Below are 15,578 nucleotides of genomic sequence, written 5' to 3' on the forward strand. Positions count from 1 at the left end.
CTTCCTTCTTTAGAGATCTGCTGCCCCCCTTCACAACTATTCGTATGCAAGCACACACATAAAAACATGTATTCTGCGCAGCAGGCTAGAACAGCAGTAGCAGTTCTTGCTCTTCCTTCCAACTTGCGAAAAATCAAAGGAAGGTTGAAAACGAAAGGAACCAAGTATATATGCATTAAGTTCTTTTCATCTTCCTTTGCTCCTTGTCTCTTTTGTTTGCTTCGCTCCTTTGCAGGTTGGAAAAAAAGAGTTGAAGAAAAAGAATATTTCCTGCTGTTTTGCCATACTAGTCTGTAAGCAACTGTTTTCCACATGTGTGTGTGTAATTAAGCAGTTGAAAGCCAGAGAAGAGTGTTGTTTATCGTCTCCTTATCACTGGACACACTGCCTGCACCAATGCTGACCCCTGATTCATTTATCTTTGCCCTCAGGGCACCACAGAAGGGAGTGGGCTACAGCACATGCAGCATGCAGGCACCAATCAGTTAAGTAATACACAGTTAACAGGAATGTAATCAGAAGATAGCATTAATAATTAATAACTTTACAAAATGCGCTACTGTCTGGGACTTGAGCTATGATATGAGGAAGGTGACTCCAGCTGATACAAGTTCTGGGTGTGCAGGAATCGTAAAAACATTTTGTGCGACAAGATGGCTTCCTGACTTTGTAACCATGATCAATGCATGATGCCATATATAAAGCTCTCGTTAGAAACATTTCTCAGAGGTAGCAAGTGTGATAAATCTTATGGAAGAGATAGTGAAAATACTCATCTGCATTGTGAAAGAAGCACTAGGGACAAACTTGGCTTCAGAGCAGTCACACTACTACTGCTACGATGGTAGTTAGAGGGCATGAAAGAGCACGCCTGAAACTCGACTGTTTCTAAATTGGAAATGAGCGATTCGATACCAATACCTTAAATGTTCACCCTACTACTGGTTTGTGGCCAAAGCGAAACAGAGCACTGACAGCCGTGCATTCAAGAATTAAAAAAAAACAGTAAGGCAATGACTCAACATAACTCAGCATTCTCCAGAGTCACACTCTGTAATGCTTCTGACTTGTAGATATTTTGTTGATGGTGTGTTTACCTGTTTTTGTTGCAATGATATCTTGCTGCCTTAACCATTGTTGCGTTTTCCCTCTGTAACATACCCCCTAGAGCAATGCTTTCGGGCGATATGCAGTACCATAATAAATAAATAAAATATGAGAACACCAAAAAATTGTGTAAAAACAGTTTTCAAGGAATCAAAGGAAAACACCACAATCATTACCACTGTGAAAAGCACAAGCTTTTACAGATGTCAGCAGCGTAAGTACCATTAGGCAGTGCACATAAATTGCACAACAAAAGAACAGCACCCCGTACAAGACATGCACACAACCCACAAACTTCTCCCTGCTTTCTCCTAGACGGTAATATAGAAGTTTGATTGAAAATTGAATTCAGATTTCATTTTTGTCAGTGCACGTTCAAACCCCAAAATTCTCAGCTGCATTAATGTGAAAGGCTGGGCGCATTGACAAGCAATCATGATGACAAGTAGTGCTAGGGGAAGACAGCTGACAAGAGACAGAAGCACAAGGATGGGCATCAGATGAGTATTGAGGGGCTATCAGCCAAACATTAAGAAGTTGCTATCTGGGTGTGCTCGTCTTGCCCCAATAGAGTGCTTTTCCTTTTGCGCACTATAATAGGGGATATTCAAAATTCTGCAAGTGCGTTTTCCCACATAACAATGTTACCCAAAACAAGATGGCTGACCATGCGTTTCCAGCTGAAACAAAGCGGCAGGAAAGACTAGTTTTTTGTTTTATTCTTCTAAAATACGTTTCTTACATTCTATGCGCACCTTTAGCGCCTGTCCTGCAGCCCACGTCATTTCTTTATAGCGAAGTCGGCCATCTTGTTTTTGGCGACATTGCTATGTGGGAAAGCGACCTTGCGGAATTTTGAATATCGCCTATTGCCAGAGTACGCCAACTAATCATCTATGATTTAACTCAAGATGATACAAGAGAACAGCATCCTCATCCTGCTCTTGATGAACGCATCTCTCATATCTCCATGGATACTTGACTGCCGTAAGGGCCAAGGAAAATGAAATGAAATGAAAACTGGTTTTAAGGAAAGCAAATGCCTGTCTCTCATATCTTGGTCTACACCCGAAAGGAATGGACACCACAGTACATCTCTCTAAGGCAACCTTCTAAGACAGCACTGTATTCACTACACGCACGTCTCTTCCTCCGCCTCCATACAAACTTTGTATACCTAAGACAATAGGTTTCGGAAAAGCCAGAAAGCTATACCCTAAGGGTAACCGTAAGTATAACCTTAAGCTAAACCACGAGCATCGCCGCAGCTTTTCACTTCGCGATATCCAGGCTTAACCTTACATAAGCCACAGCCGATTTTTATTTGTGTCAGTCACGTAGGACTATCAAATTTTATGACTCCAACACTCGTGACAAGGAAGGCAAAATGCCCCGTTGTGCGGGGAAAAAAAATTTGTAGCAGATTAAGGGGGTACCTCCAGAAAAACAATGGGGTATGTACACCCCCCCCCCCCCCCCCCCCCCCCCCAGGGAGTGTGTAGGGAAATCACTGGGTGATGACACTCACAGCATCAGCAGCGGAGCAGCTCAGCAGGGTAGCCCCGGCATATTAGCCGCACCAGGGAACACCCTCAGGGGAATCCCATCCAGGCGGTCGGTCGTGCTCTGGGGATGAGAAAAAACAAGAAACATCGTCATGAGACCACTTCTACAAAAACTGCAATCGCACTTATAAGCAGTCGTGAAGTCCCCCTGCATGGCGGTACTCTCGCTGCACGTGCACCATTCACACCATCTCCGTTGTGTCCCTGCCAATACCTTGCACCCCCCCTCTTCTCACAAAAATCCTCACTGCACTTCTTTTTAAGAAACATCAAATACTAACCGTGAATATAACGTAATGAAGAAAAAGTTAGCTATGGTTATCTACGAAAATTTAAAATACAATCCGCATACTTCCACTCAACAATATCTCTCCAGGCAGCACAATTATGGCTTCAACCACACAATACACCAAAAAGAAATAATGCGCACGAACTATGGTTCACAGAAACTAACAAACCAAACTGCAGATCTCTTAAATCACCATCCCATAATTATATCTATTATAAATGACAGCCAGTCTGTAGGTACAATCAAAAAGAGTCTTCACATGTATGTATTGTCTCTGAATTAAACATCTTGTAATGTCCCAAGTGCTTGTATTTAAAAGTTTTGTCTACAATCCATATGTTTACGGTAAGGTGAACTGTACATCCTTTATGTAGCGATTATGTATGCTACATGTGTATTCTTTGTATTCAATGACTGCCCTTCTTGCCATGTTCTGTATGATGTGTCACACGTTGCAGGAGGTTGACGCCTAGTCAGGCATGCTGTTGCCTTTTTGTCAACTTCCATGACAACTGTATCGTTGTCAAAATAAACTTCAAACTTCAAAAACAACTCCCGACTCTGTGCCTGTTCACAACATTGATGTAACCATCATGCATCATATGTTACCGCATATTAAGCTAGAGAGGTTAGTGCCAAAACTTGACTCCATTTTAAAGAATCACACCAGCTCAACCTATTATTGAGATAGCATTCAAAACTATTCATCAATACGTTCCCACATGCTGTCCTGCTGCTTTTGTAAAGTGCCAAAATATCATTCCTTCATAAATAACAATCGGCATGGTCCAAGTGAAATTCAGCTGGCCACGTTCATATTGCCCCATGCTGTACGATAAATACTTGTAGGACACGAAACTAGCCTCTGGCTATGGGTCCAATAGCATTGTGCATATTGTACCCTTGTAAACTTTCTTTTGAAATAAAAAAAAAAAAGCCAGAAGGCTACAATGCTTATGCAACTACAGACAGAAACTGTGTAGCAGGATTATACTTTCCACCAGAAAGTGCACACCATTTTTTATGCCATTGCAAGAAAAAAAATTTTAAAAAGAAGGGCAGAGATTTCTGGTATCATTTGCAAGTAACTAAGAAGCCAACCAGCCCCCAAACAGTGCTTTTTCATATGTACAGCAGTGAGCCAAGGGGCTATGGTGTTGTATGTTGGCAGACATGAATGGTGCGATTGCCCGGCTCTAGTACCCTTCCAACTAGTTGTTATTTTTTTTACAATAAAAAAGGAACTTGGCACAAGAAGGTCTGACACAGTAGAAAACATGCACGAAGTGTTGCAGGTAATTTTGAAGAGGCCAACAGTGAGCGACTTCTGGAATTGCATTTTGAATTCAAAATTACACTTCAAGCCACGAAATCCCAAAGGCACACGGACTGCAAAACAGCAGGCTTATTTCCTTCGCCAGTGTAAGACATCTTTCTCTACTGCCCTCAAAAAAACTTCTGCGCGGAATCCCAGAGAGCCACACCAGCAGCACGCTGACAGCGGCAACAAATATCGCTGCCTTTCTGAAGTGCCCGAGCAGAATTGGAAGCTGATGCTTGGCATAATGTGTGCTGTGCGTGCTGTAAGTCTCCTCATTATGAATCATCATCATCATCATCAGCCTGAATACCCACTGCAGGGCAAAGGCCTCTCCCATGTCTTTCAAGTTTACCATGTCCTTCTCCAGTTGCGGCCAACGTATTCCCGCAAATTTCTCAATCTCATCCGCCCACCTAACTTTCTGCTGTCCCCTGCTACGTTTGCTTTCTCTTGGAATCCACTCCGTTACCCTTAAAGACCAGCGGTTATCGTGCCTTTGCATCACATTCCCTGCCCAAGCCCACTTCTTCCTCTTGATTTCAACTAGGATGCCATTAACCCGCGTTTGTTCCCTCACCCACTCCGCCCTCTTCCGATCTCTTAACGTTACACCTATCATTTTTCTTTCCATAGCTCACTGCCTTGTTCTTAACTTAAGCTGAACCCTCTTTGTTAGCCTCCACGTTTCTGCCCCATAGGTGAGTACCAGTAAGATACAGCTGTTGTGTACTTTTCTCTTCTCTTTTCATTATGAATAAGTTGGTCAAATGTTACGAACACACAGCAACGTTTGCACCCACTTATTCTACAGGAACAGTATCCAACTAGCCGAACTTTCCATTCTGTTCAACTGCAAAGCCTCTGCCCTAATTTGGTCAGCACCCGTCCACATCAGTGTGGAATTTCAAGCACGGCCCTGGCTCAGCCAGTTGTCACTCATCTGACGAAAGCAGCTGCAGGTGTCACAATGCAGCTGGCAAAATAGTGCGCTCGCTGGGGATGCTTTGTGCAAGTTCATATGCCTGCAACAAGGTGACAACATTGAAACATCGTGTCACTTTATTTTCTTAAAGAGCTCACTTAGGGTGGCACATAACAGCAACCAATAAAAACCACCATTGAAATACTACAACTATACCATTAACCAAAAATAAATCAAGCGGTCTAATCAACTAAATTATGTCGCTGTCATAATAACCGACAATCTGAACTGGGATGAGTATATTGAAAATGTTTGTGGATCCACTCACCGCAAGCTTGGTTTTTTAAAGGCGGAGTGGGTGAGAGAACAAACATGGGTTAATGAAATCAAGAGGAAGAAATGGGCTTGGGCAGGGCATGTAATGCGAAGGCAGGATAAGCGCTTGTCCTTAAGGGTAACCTCCCGAGTAACGGAGGTTACAGGAGTAGGATGGTTGCAGTCAACTCAGATCCTCGAGGGGGCTGATGATACCACAACTGTGTTTCATGCACCAACGGCCTGTGAACACAACTGTAATAGGATGCACAGCAGCAGAGGAAAACAAAAATGCAAGGCACGCAGTGCCTACTATGTTTATCACAGCTATGTCCCATTCTCTGCACGTCTCCATCGATCTGCAGATATGCACGCTTATACCGCATGCACCGAGAACAAATAGACATCGATATGCATCAAAAGGCTTTCTAAAAGACCTTCTCATCCCAAAAATGGAGCTTTCGAAAACTGGAAAACACAAAAACCAAAACACAGGCCTTGCCATCACTGGCCAATGTCACAAGTATAGTGCATGCGTCAACACAGACTTTTTAACCATGGATCCCCGAAGCTATGCGACATTACCATTCACTTCAAAATGGTGGCAACTTGTCCTCTTCGGAAGGTATGTCACGAGTGCGAACTGGCTGGCAGGAAGATTCTTAAATTCAATTTCCCCAGTGATAAATCTGTCTTTTACTGCCGCATAATCGTCAACGTGGGCAGAAAGAGCCCGAGAATCAACTTTTACTGAGAACAACAATTGAGGGGAGTTGTGCTTAGCATTGTTTTAAAGTTCTGTGTGAGTGGATAAACTTAATGGGTATTAAATAAGCACCAGCTAATGCATCAACAGGTAGTGCCATCGAAAAAAGAACCAAGGCGCGCCAGCTCTGAAGCTGCACTGCGTTCTTCTCGGGGCATTCTAAACACTGCTGGTTACATGAGACAAAAAAAAAAAATCCGTTTAAGCGAAACACGCACCTTCGACGTCCTTTCAGCCATCCCTCCTGAGCAAGTACGGAAGGGCTTCCTCGTCCAAGTCCAGGAAGCCCCACACCCTTTTCGGTTACTGAAGGTCTTCGCACCATTCCCAACCTAATGCCAATACCCTGAAGCCAAAACTGCTCTTCCACAGTGCTTCTTAAGCATCCGGGTAAGCGACACAAGCAGTGGACAAATAAGCTTGCCACACAAGCCATCAGTTGCTGGGCCGAGAAAGGCAGCAGCAATGCCATTTGTAAAAAACAATTCTGGAGCAAACCAGAGCACACGAGTGGAAGACCTGAAGCGTCCACGTATGTGCTCCTTCTCTGGGCACGATTCAGCCAACTATGAGCCCAACATGCAGCATGTGGTTCACTCAAAGATAATGCATTCTCAATACAATAACTCTGGTGGATCATCATCAGCCTGACTACGCCCACTGCAGGGCAAGGGACTCTCCCATGTCTCTCCCATGTTAACCCTGTCCTTCGCCAGTTGCGGTTACCGTATATTCCCGCAAAATTCTTAATCTCATCCGCCCACCTATCTTTCTGCCGTCCCCTGCTACGCTTGCCTTCTCTTGGAATCCACTCCGTTACCCTTAAGGACCAGCGGTTGTCTTGCCTTCGCATCGCATGCCCTACATACGCAGAGTAATTTTTTTTTTTATAAGTAGGGTGAAAATGTCCGGCCTTATGGAAACAAAACATGACTGCTTATGAGAAATGCAAAAAAAGATTATTCTAAACATGCTCTGCATATATACTAAATTATGTAAAAAGTAAATGGCACTTTCATGTGGCATAGCTGGAGGAATATGCAAGAATACCTTCATGTGCTAATACTGAACTTGCTATTAATTAACCCTCTATCTCTATAGCCCAGGGTCTATAATTTGTGACATACAATTAGCATGCCACATACTCATTACTAAATGAAGCTTGCATAAAAAGCTTGATGTCAACATGTTCTCACAGTTAGTACTTTTTGGTTAAAATGTTTGGCATCAGTGTAAACAAGGTGTGTGTAAAAAATGGGGCTCAATATTTTGCCCTGCGTAATGTACACACCCTAAATTTTTCAGAGAATTTTTTTTAAAGTGCATTCATTATGAAAGTAACGTTAACCCCAACAAATTGTGCAGAAAATCATTGAATAAACCAGCTGAAACTTATGTTAAACATATGACATTACCACGTGCTCTTCAAAAAAAAAAAAAAAAAACAACTTGTGAGTTATGTGCTCAATTATTTTTGATGTTGTAGATGTTGAAGAGATCAGCCAGTGATTTATAAAAGTGTTGTTCTGCCAAAGTTTCATGAGTAGGTTTAATTTTAGTAGTTCTCAGGTTGCTCAGCACAGCACCTTTAATCAAGGGCCTGTTAAAATAAGCACTAAAAAAGAACTTGAAACACTGTCCTGATTAACACTTCAGAGAAGCACTTGGAATAGACATCAAAAGTGCATTAAATCACGAAAAGACTATACGAACATTTCCCATCCATCAACCTTCGCCAATTGAACGTGCAGGACCCCCGAACAAAGCTAAAGCCAAAATCTTTGCAAAAACTTTTTGTGAAAGACAAGATGAGGGCTTGATAGCATTTCTCTTCACCACATGCTATTTACTCTTACACATGTTCTCTAACTGTACTGAAACTGGTCCGTTCCACATTAGTTTTCAATTTATCTACCTTCTTCTGCAAGCAACTTGTATCTACAGTCAACCAAGGATTACAATTTACACACTTTCTAATTATGATGGAAATGGAACGTTGAACGCATTCAAGAACACTCCCTTCAAAATAAAGCCACAAAATATCCATGCTACAACTGTTACCTTCAAAAATTTTATAATGAATCTGTAGACTCAAGGATAGCCCATGCGGAGTTCACATAAGGCTTAATATCAGTGTTTCCATTTAAATAACTACCTTCAATACAGTAAAATCTCGTTACAAGAGACGCAGTTACAACAGACACTCGGTTAGTAAGGACCACTTTTTTAGGTTCCTAGAGTTAATTCTCCACTATTCAGAAGAGACACAACCCAGATAAGCTCGTGCAAAGCGGCCAACGTCATACCAACTCGTATGTGCTGCCCTTTTCATTCCCTTGGCTTGATTCTGTTCCATTCAACAACAGTACGTCATGCCTCGTATGGTTGTCACCACTGTCTAATTGCATATACCGGTTGTCCCAAAAATGACTGATGGATTTTGAAAATCAATAAAAAAAAAGACGGAATGAGATAGAGTTGTATTGTTTGCAGCCTTACGCTTAGGAAATCAGGGAATTTTATCCCTTCAAAATTCAAATTTAGTTTACAATTCCATCAACACGTGGCGCTGCAGGTGATCTGGAACATTTATAGCTAAAACAGAGCATATTTGAGCTTGTCATCCCATAGTTCACCGTCAAGCTGATAGCATGCGCTACTGAGATTGTGATTCCGCAATACCAAAATGGTTTATTCCGTTGAACAGCGGGTGTTTATTGTGTTCGAGTTCCACCGCCTGGAACACAGTTTTGTTGAAACGAGGCGCAGTTTCCAAAGAAAATACCCGCCACCTGCTGGTGGAAATGTAAACTAAATTTGAATTTTGAAGGGATAAAATTCCCAGATTTCCTAAGCGTAAGGCCGCAAACAATACAATTCTATCTCATTCCATCATTTTTTTATTGATTTTCAAAATCCATCAGTCATTTTTGGGACACCCATTAAATTTCTGTCATTCTGCTTCTATAATTGCAGTCACACTCCCGCACCGACGACAGAGTACCACTGGGTTCGATTTCTGTCGCAACATCAGTGGAGCCGGTTGCTTTGTATGCCGGTAGTTGGACTGAGTCATGCCATATTGCCACCAGACAGTGGTGTTCGACAATTCTTCCAGTGTAGTTTTGTATTAACAGCACGTCTAAAAGTTATCTTGATGTCAGTGAAATATGAAGTCATAAAAAAGAACAGGCACAATATTTGTTTATGTTTATGTTGTAACTCATTCACTATTTTTATAATTTCAATGTTTTTAGAACTTTTCTCTACAAGAAACCTGGGTTTCAAGAGACATTTTTCCCGGGCCCCTTAAGTGTCTCTGTAACGAGGTTTTACTGTACTAAAACTAGTGCCTGATACACTGCTAATTTGTTTGGTGTATATGTGAACAGTACTCTCTTCAGTGATTAAAACAAATTTTTTCTACAAGCTCAAGACATTGCCCTCCATCTAACGCCAGTTAATGCTACCAAACTACGTTTAAAAGCATTTTCAGACAAAACTAAAGTTAAATAGTAGCACAGGTTTAGTAGTATTTCTAGAAAAAGTAATGCTACTAAACATTATCTAAACAATTTAACGAGTATGATATGGATGACCTTAAAATTAACACAAAAATCTAAAGCCTAATTTCTGCAATTCAATACAAATTTCTACTTCCTCCTCATTTAGAGCTCCAGCTATATTAAATGCTATATTTAACAAGTTAAAATCCACAAAGTTCCAAAGTTATCTTCTCTAGTAAGATGACAAAGGGGCTTACAGGTCGTGTACCTGTCAACCAAACTTTCCAATCTGCCTGTGTCCTGGTACATTATGCCCTCACATTTTTCCAAGTAAGATTAAACATCATTTTTTTTTCCTCCCTCTTCAGATCGCACTAAAGCTACTGCACACTGGTATTTGCCACAACTACTAAAACAAGCGTAAATTAACTACAAATCCTAATTAAATAAAATACATTCACTACATTAACATTTTCGCATGCCTGCATCTGCAAAAAAAGTTTTTATTGTCAGAAAATAATTATTGATATACCAAACTTGCATGCCTCTCAGTGAATGCATTTTTTGGAATGAATATTTCTCCTGTTCCCGAAAGACAAGGCTTGATAACAAAACGCCTGTGCGAATTGACCAATAACTTGGGAAAAGTGTTGGCCAATGTTTAGGGGAATCCCCCAAGGTGGAGTAGGTTTTGTAATTAGAGTGTAATTACTCATTGACACCCACCCAAGCACAGCCACACAGCTACAAAGAAAACCTATACAGCTATACTGCAGTAAAAAAATTCCCACCTTCTCAGATGATTAATTATGCATTTTTTGTCAAGTCCTCATATCTCCACAATGTGACCCAATGTTCCTTTCAGGGTATGAATTATACTTCTTGCGACTCATTCCTGCCATAAAAGTCATTATATGTAAACAAATTGGCACACTTTGTTTTGACAGTACACGAGTTTGATGCGGTACAATATATTGCATTTAGTTGCGAAGCTTGACTAGTTAATGAAGTCACAATCGAGTTGCACAAAACTCATCTGATTGAAGACAATCATACTGAAATGTGAAAATACAGACACTGACCATAAAATAAAGAAAAAACAAAAATAAGGCCTTTCAATATGAATAAACAGGCACACTGTTTTTAGCACGCCAGCACCATTCCCTGCAATAGGCTGTTGTGCGTTTGCTCGTCTGAAGCCCACTTAGAGGCAGGCATCCCTTGCGTGTGTGTGTGTGTCACATGACCCAGATGGCAGGTGGACGATAAACAATGCAGAACAAGGGCCACACAGCGCTAGCACACCTAGTTCGGATCTGGCTTGGCTTAACTACGCAAACCAACTGTCGTTCTTTTCTTTTTGGTGGGTGTCTGCATTTTCCCATTTGAATAAGTGCATTCAGTTGTAGAGCGGATTACTTCAGAGATGTGCAGTTGCATTATTTTGATGGTTGCATGTATAACTGCCCAGTACTGTTCAACTCCTGCACACTTTCTTGCAGTTCAGCCTGTCCCCCATTCCTCTGCTCCCTCAGCTGACGATGATGATGACTGCCAAGAAGGCCACCAATATAAGTACACGCTTGGAATAAACCAAGATGAAATTGATTTAAGCCATAGTTGATCTTCAGACAACTCTCTCCGGGTCGTGACAATTTTTTGACATGTTGCATTAACAATCATGCTGCACATATGTATTCAAGGATGCATGAATTGGGGGTCCAATGATTAAATTGTTTCGTGAATATTGCCTTCCATTTACTTTTGACTGCACCTGTACAGAAATCGGTAAATCTGCGCTCTAACCCTTTGTGGCATGGTGTCTACGACCGTGCACGTGAAAGTTGTTTCGAAGCATCTAACACTGTTTTCAAGAAGTCAGTGATGCTGGCTGCATATCAAATGTCTGCTGGACTGAATGGCTGGGCCCTTGCATGTCCAGAAAAAAGATTTGCTTTTCCAAAAGAAGAAATAAAGATGAACCTTGTGAAGTTTCTTCTCTCACGTGGTGGAATGCGTTACTAAAGGACATTGTAGCTTATTTTTCATCATGGAAACAGCTTCGGATAATACTGAAAAATAACTCTGCGTAAATGTTTGACAGAAGAATAACTCTGCAATCCCACAGGTGTGGAAGTGTGCAGCGTGCATGAATTCCTAAATTTTCTTGAGCCATGCATGCTTTATTTGTTATATAGGGGGTTCCACATAGATAGAATTTTCAGATTTTTCTTGATCGCAGAACATGGTTAAACAGTATTTGCAGATGGGCTAAACGTTTCATAGTTTCACGAAGTAGTACGGCACATTCAGATTTGTAGTATATAGAGCTTGTCCCGTGTCCTTGTTACCATCTGTGTGTATTGCAAATGCGCTCCACTACTTCCTGAAAGCAGAACATATAATGCGTGTCTGAAAAGGCTATTTAAATACAGTTCGTAAGCTTGATAACAAATGCGACTTAGCAATTCATTCTGTGACCTGCCATTGCATGGTGCAATGTTTTCCTCACACTACATACCCTATGAGTGAAACAACACTCGTTGAGATGAATATATATACATGCGCTGCGACTCATTTCTAGGGGGATACATAACATCTATGGACGTAATGTCCCGTACATGCAACAATCGCGACTTCAGAGCGCTCGCTATCAAGCAAGGCCCTTAAAGGCAAAGCGAAAAGAGCGGTATAAGGCATCTGCCGCCGTACGAGAGGCACGCGGGCGAAGCAATAAATATATAGACGGGACGATAATCGACGCAGCTTCCGTCGATCGCCGTCGTAGAGCACGCTGTCCCACGACGGTTCTATCATTACCGGGCACCTTATTTATAGAGAGGCGCTCAAACCGCACGCGTGCATCATACACAAGCGCGGTGATCGATGCAATGAGCCGAGCGCAGGTGTACTACGCGACGCACATGACACCAGCAGATGAGACGCGCGTCTTCACGTGACGACGCCGCCGCACCTGCCAGCCTAGCTCCTATCACGGCGCGCACCTCCGAGCTGCGCCCATCACCGGAACAGCGTTCCGCATGGAGTGAACCTCTCGGCATCCGCTCTCAGTTCCCCGTCGAGAATCGCCCGACGTCATCGCCGCTAATTGCCCATCTCAGAAAGCGCCGTACTTTTTCTCGCGACAGTCCGGGAATCACGGGGTGAAACGGCAAAGAAACGAAAGCGCAGGCAGCGCGCACTCGGAATGACGGTCGGAACGACCGGCACTCGCCGAGAATGCGCGAAGCACCACAGGCACTCGAGAGCGCCGGCAAGATGCGGACGACGAAGGCAGCATGCTTTCCTCGGACAGAGCGCCATTCCCTACTTTCCGAACCTTAAGTCGTCCAGCCGCCGATCACGTCCGGCGGAGTGCCAGGAGAACGACTCGGACGCAGCTCCGTCAACCAGCGAATCAATCATCCGCGAGAAGGAACGTAAACAAACGGCGCTTGTCGCGCATGGTACGAAGGAATCGCAGGTCGCGCGGTCAGTTCAGCAACACCGTGGCGACCCGGAGCAGCGGCGCGAAAGGGAATTGCCCAGAACCGAGAACGAAAGGAGCGAAGGGAGGGGGTCTCCCGCGGGGCGACGCCGCCACTAGCGCAAAGAAAAAAGAAACCCGTTCCAGGGCGATCTCGAGGCCGGAATGCGCAAGGAGATCGCAAAAGGCGTCGCGCTTACCTGCTCGGCGGGTCGCTGGCTGGCTCGCCGCCGTCGGCCGCCTTTGCCGCAGTGGCGGAGAGAGCGCGAGATGATGATGGGACTGATGCCGTGCGCTCCGTCGCGCCGCCGCACTCTCGGCGAGTTCGGCTGGAACCACTCTGTGCCGGACTCGACTCGTTCGCTAAGCTTCTTCGGGTTTCACCTCGGCACCGATGGCGATTCTTTTCCCGCTGCCATGCTGCAGGCAGCGAGACTAGAAATGCAGCGCTAATCTAATTATAGCAATTGAGCCGCTTAACAAGCTGCAGCAGAACGAACGTGTACAAGGACGTAACAAGGGTACAAAGCATTCGCTGCGAGTCGACGCGGTGAGCATTCGGTATCGCATCAGCTGATTGGAGCGACGGTTTAGATCAAGTTGGTGCACATTTTCAAAGCGTGCCTCCCAGCCGAGACCTGCCTGTGTCCGAGGAATTTGCGCCCACGCTTATCGCTCGACCGTGTCTGCTTTAGAAACCGAAACTGCAAGCTGCGTGCGGAGCGCTGGCTTTCCGGTCTCTCTCAAACGCTGCTTGTTTCGTTATTGCGCTCCTCTCGAGCAAGCCGCGCCGGTCATAGCCACTGACCTCTGACCGCGAACAAGGTTCGCGTGCTTGCTGCCCGCTCTCAGGTTGTTCGTGATGAGGAAAACGGCACGTGTTTACGAATAGATTGCGAGTTCCGTGAGTGAAGGCCGCGCACACAGCTAGCGAAACGAGAACAGTACGATGTTATCTTTAATTGTTCTGAAATATATATATGTATTGTTCTCATATTATTTTCCCGTTTTGTTTCTCTAATGTTACAAATGGAAGTTTGAGTGATATTTTCCTGACATTAAACATATGACAACAGATATCATATTGTAACTTTCGCTATAGTGACAGACATCCCTGCGAAATCTTGAAAAGACATGCGGATATATCCCCCGGAAATGCGGAGAATCTCCCGCGGACATCCAGCATATATCTTTTTTTTTTGCGGCACTTTCTGTACTTTTTGTATCCAAGGTGTTCCTGAGGATGAGGGCAGCAGAAAACGACGGAATGTTGGCATCAGCCGCGACAAGAAGTTTGGAAGTCTTTGTACACAGTCAAAAAAAACCATTGGAACCAATTGGACATTCCAGTTGGAACTAAATGGACATTCCCATTTTTTCCAATTGGATTTCCCAATTGGTTCCAGTTGTGTTTTTAGCCCCCGACCAATTGGATCCAACTGGACTAGCCAATATTGGACCCATTAGGCCAGGCAGTTATTTGACCCAGAAAATATTCACAAAATATGTTACGTTCATTGAGAAAGGTAGCTAAATGTTTGAATAATATTCTCTAGGATCTTGGATGAATATTTCTACAACTTAACACATTGCAATGTGCAAAAGGAAAACTGATTTATGAGGACTGCGGGGAGACACTCTGCCTAGTGCCAATCAACATTTTTCTACGGAATTTAAATTAACATGTTTTTATGGAAATCAAAGCCAACAGACACACATGCATCACACACAAGCAACACGTACTGCACATTCAGGCATTAGTAGCATACATTAGCTCAATATGTACATCCAGAGAACACACTTCGAATTCTGCTCCAACTTATATACCCCACTTATGAGCTAGGCTCTCATGCTGGGGCCGGTGGCGCTTGCCCACTGAGCGCAGGTATTTAATTTAATTTCAGCTCCAGTGGTGGTGTAGGTGATGAGTACAATTTATTAGGCTAAGCTGCTGATAGCTCTTATTGTAAGTACCATATTAGTTCTACCTTTTTCGTCAAACATGCAAACATTCATTGGATAAATTGGGTGCAGTTCGGCGGACCAATTGGATGTAATGGGTAAGACCAATTGGGCTCACCAATTGGAAACCCAAATGGTCCAATTGGATAGTCCATTTGGACCATCCAATTGGAACCAAATGGAAACTTAACTCGTCCAATTGGAACCGATTGGAACCCATTGGAAATCCAATTGGTTCCAATGGTTTTTTTTTTACTGGGATAGTACTTCGCACAAGGAGGCAGCACACAGCGGAGAAAAGGAAATTTCCGCTCGGGCACAATCAATATAACGGCACG

General features: G+C 43.4%; 1 protein-coding gene across 1 annotated transcript in view; it reads right to left on the reverse strand.

Moving 5' to 3' along the window:
- LOC149327499 (1-phosphatidylinositol 4,5-bisphosphate phosphodiesterase-like) overlaps positions 1–13,955 on the reverse strand; it is a 129,864-nt gene extending 115,909 nt beyond the window's left edge. Inside the window, 2 exon segments of the mRNA XM_089563975.1 lie at positions 2,636–2,733; positions 13,479–13,955. The gene's annotated coding sequence lies outside the window, so the exon portion shown is untranslated.
- Positions 13,956–15,578: the final 1,623 nt, after the last annotated feature.

The sequence above is a fragment of the Amblyomma mixtum genome, chromosome 10 (genome assembly GCF_055824585.1).
Source record: "Amblyomma mixtum isolate Tamu chromosome 10, ASM5582458v1, whole genome shotgun sequence".
NCBI lineage: Eukaryota > Metazoa > Arthropoda > Arachnida > Ixodida > Ixodidae > Amblyomma > Amblyomma mixtum.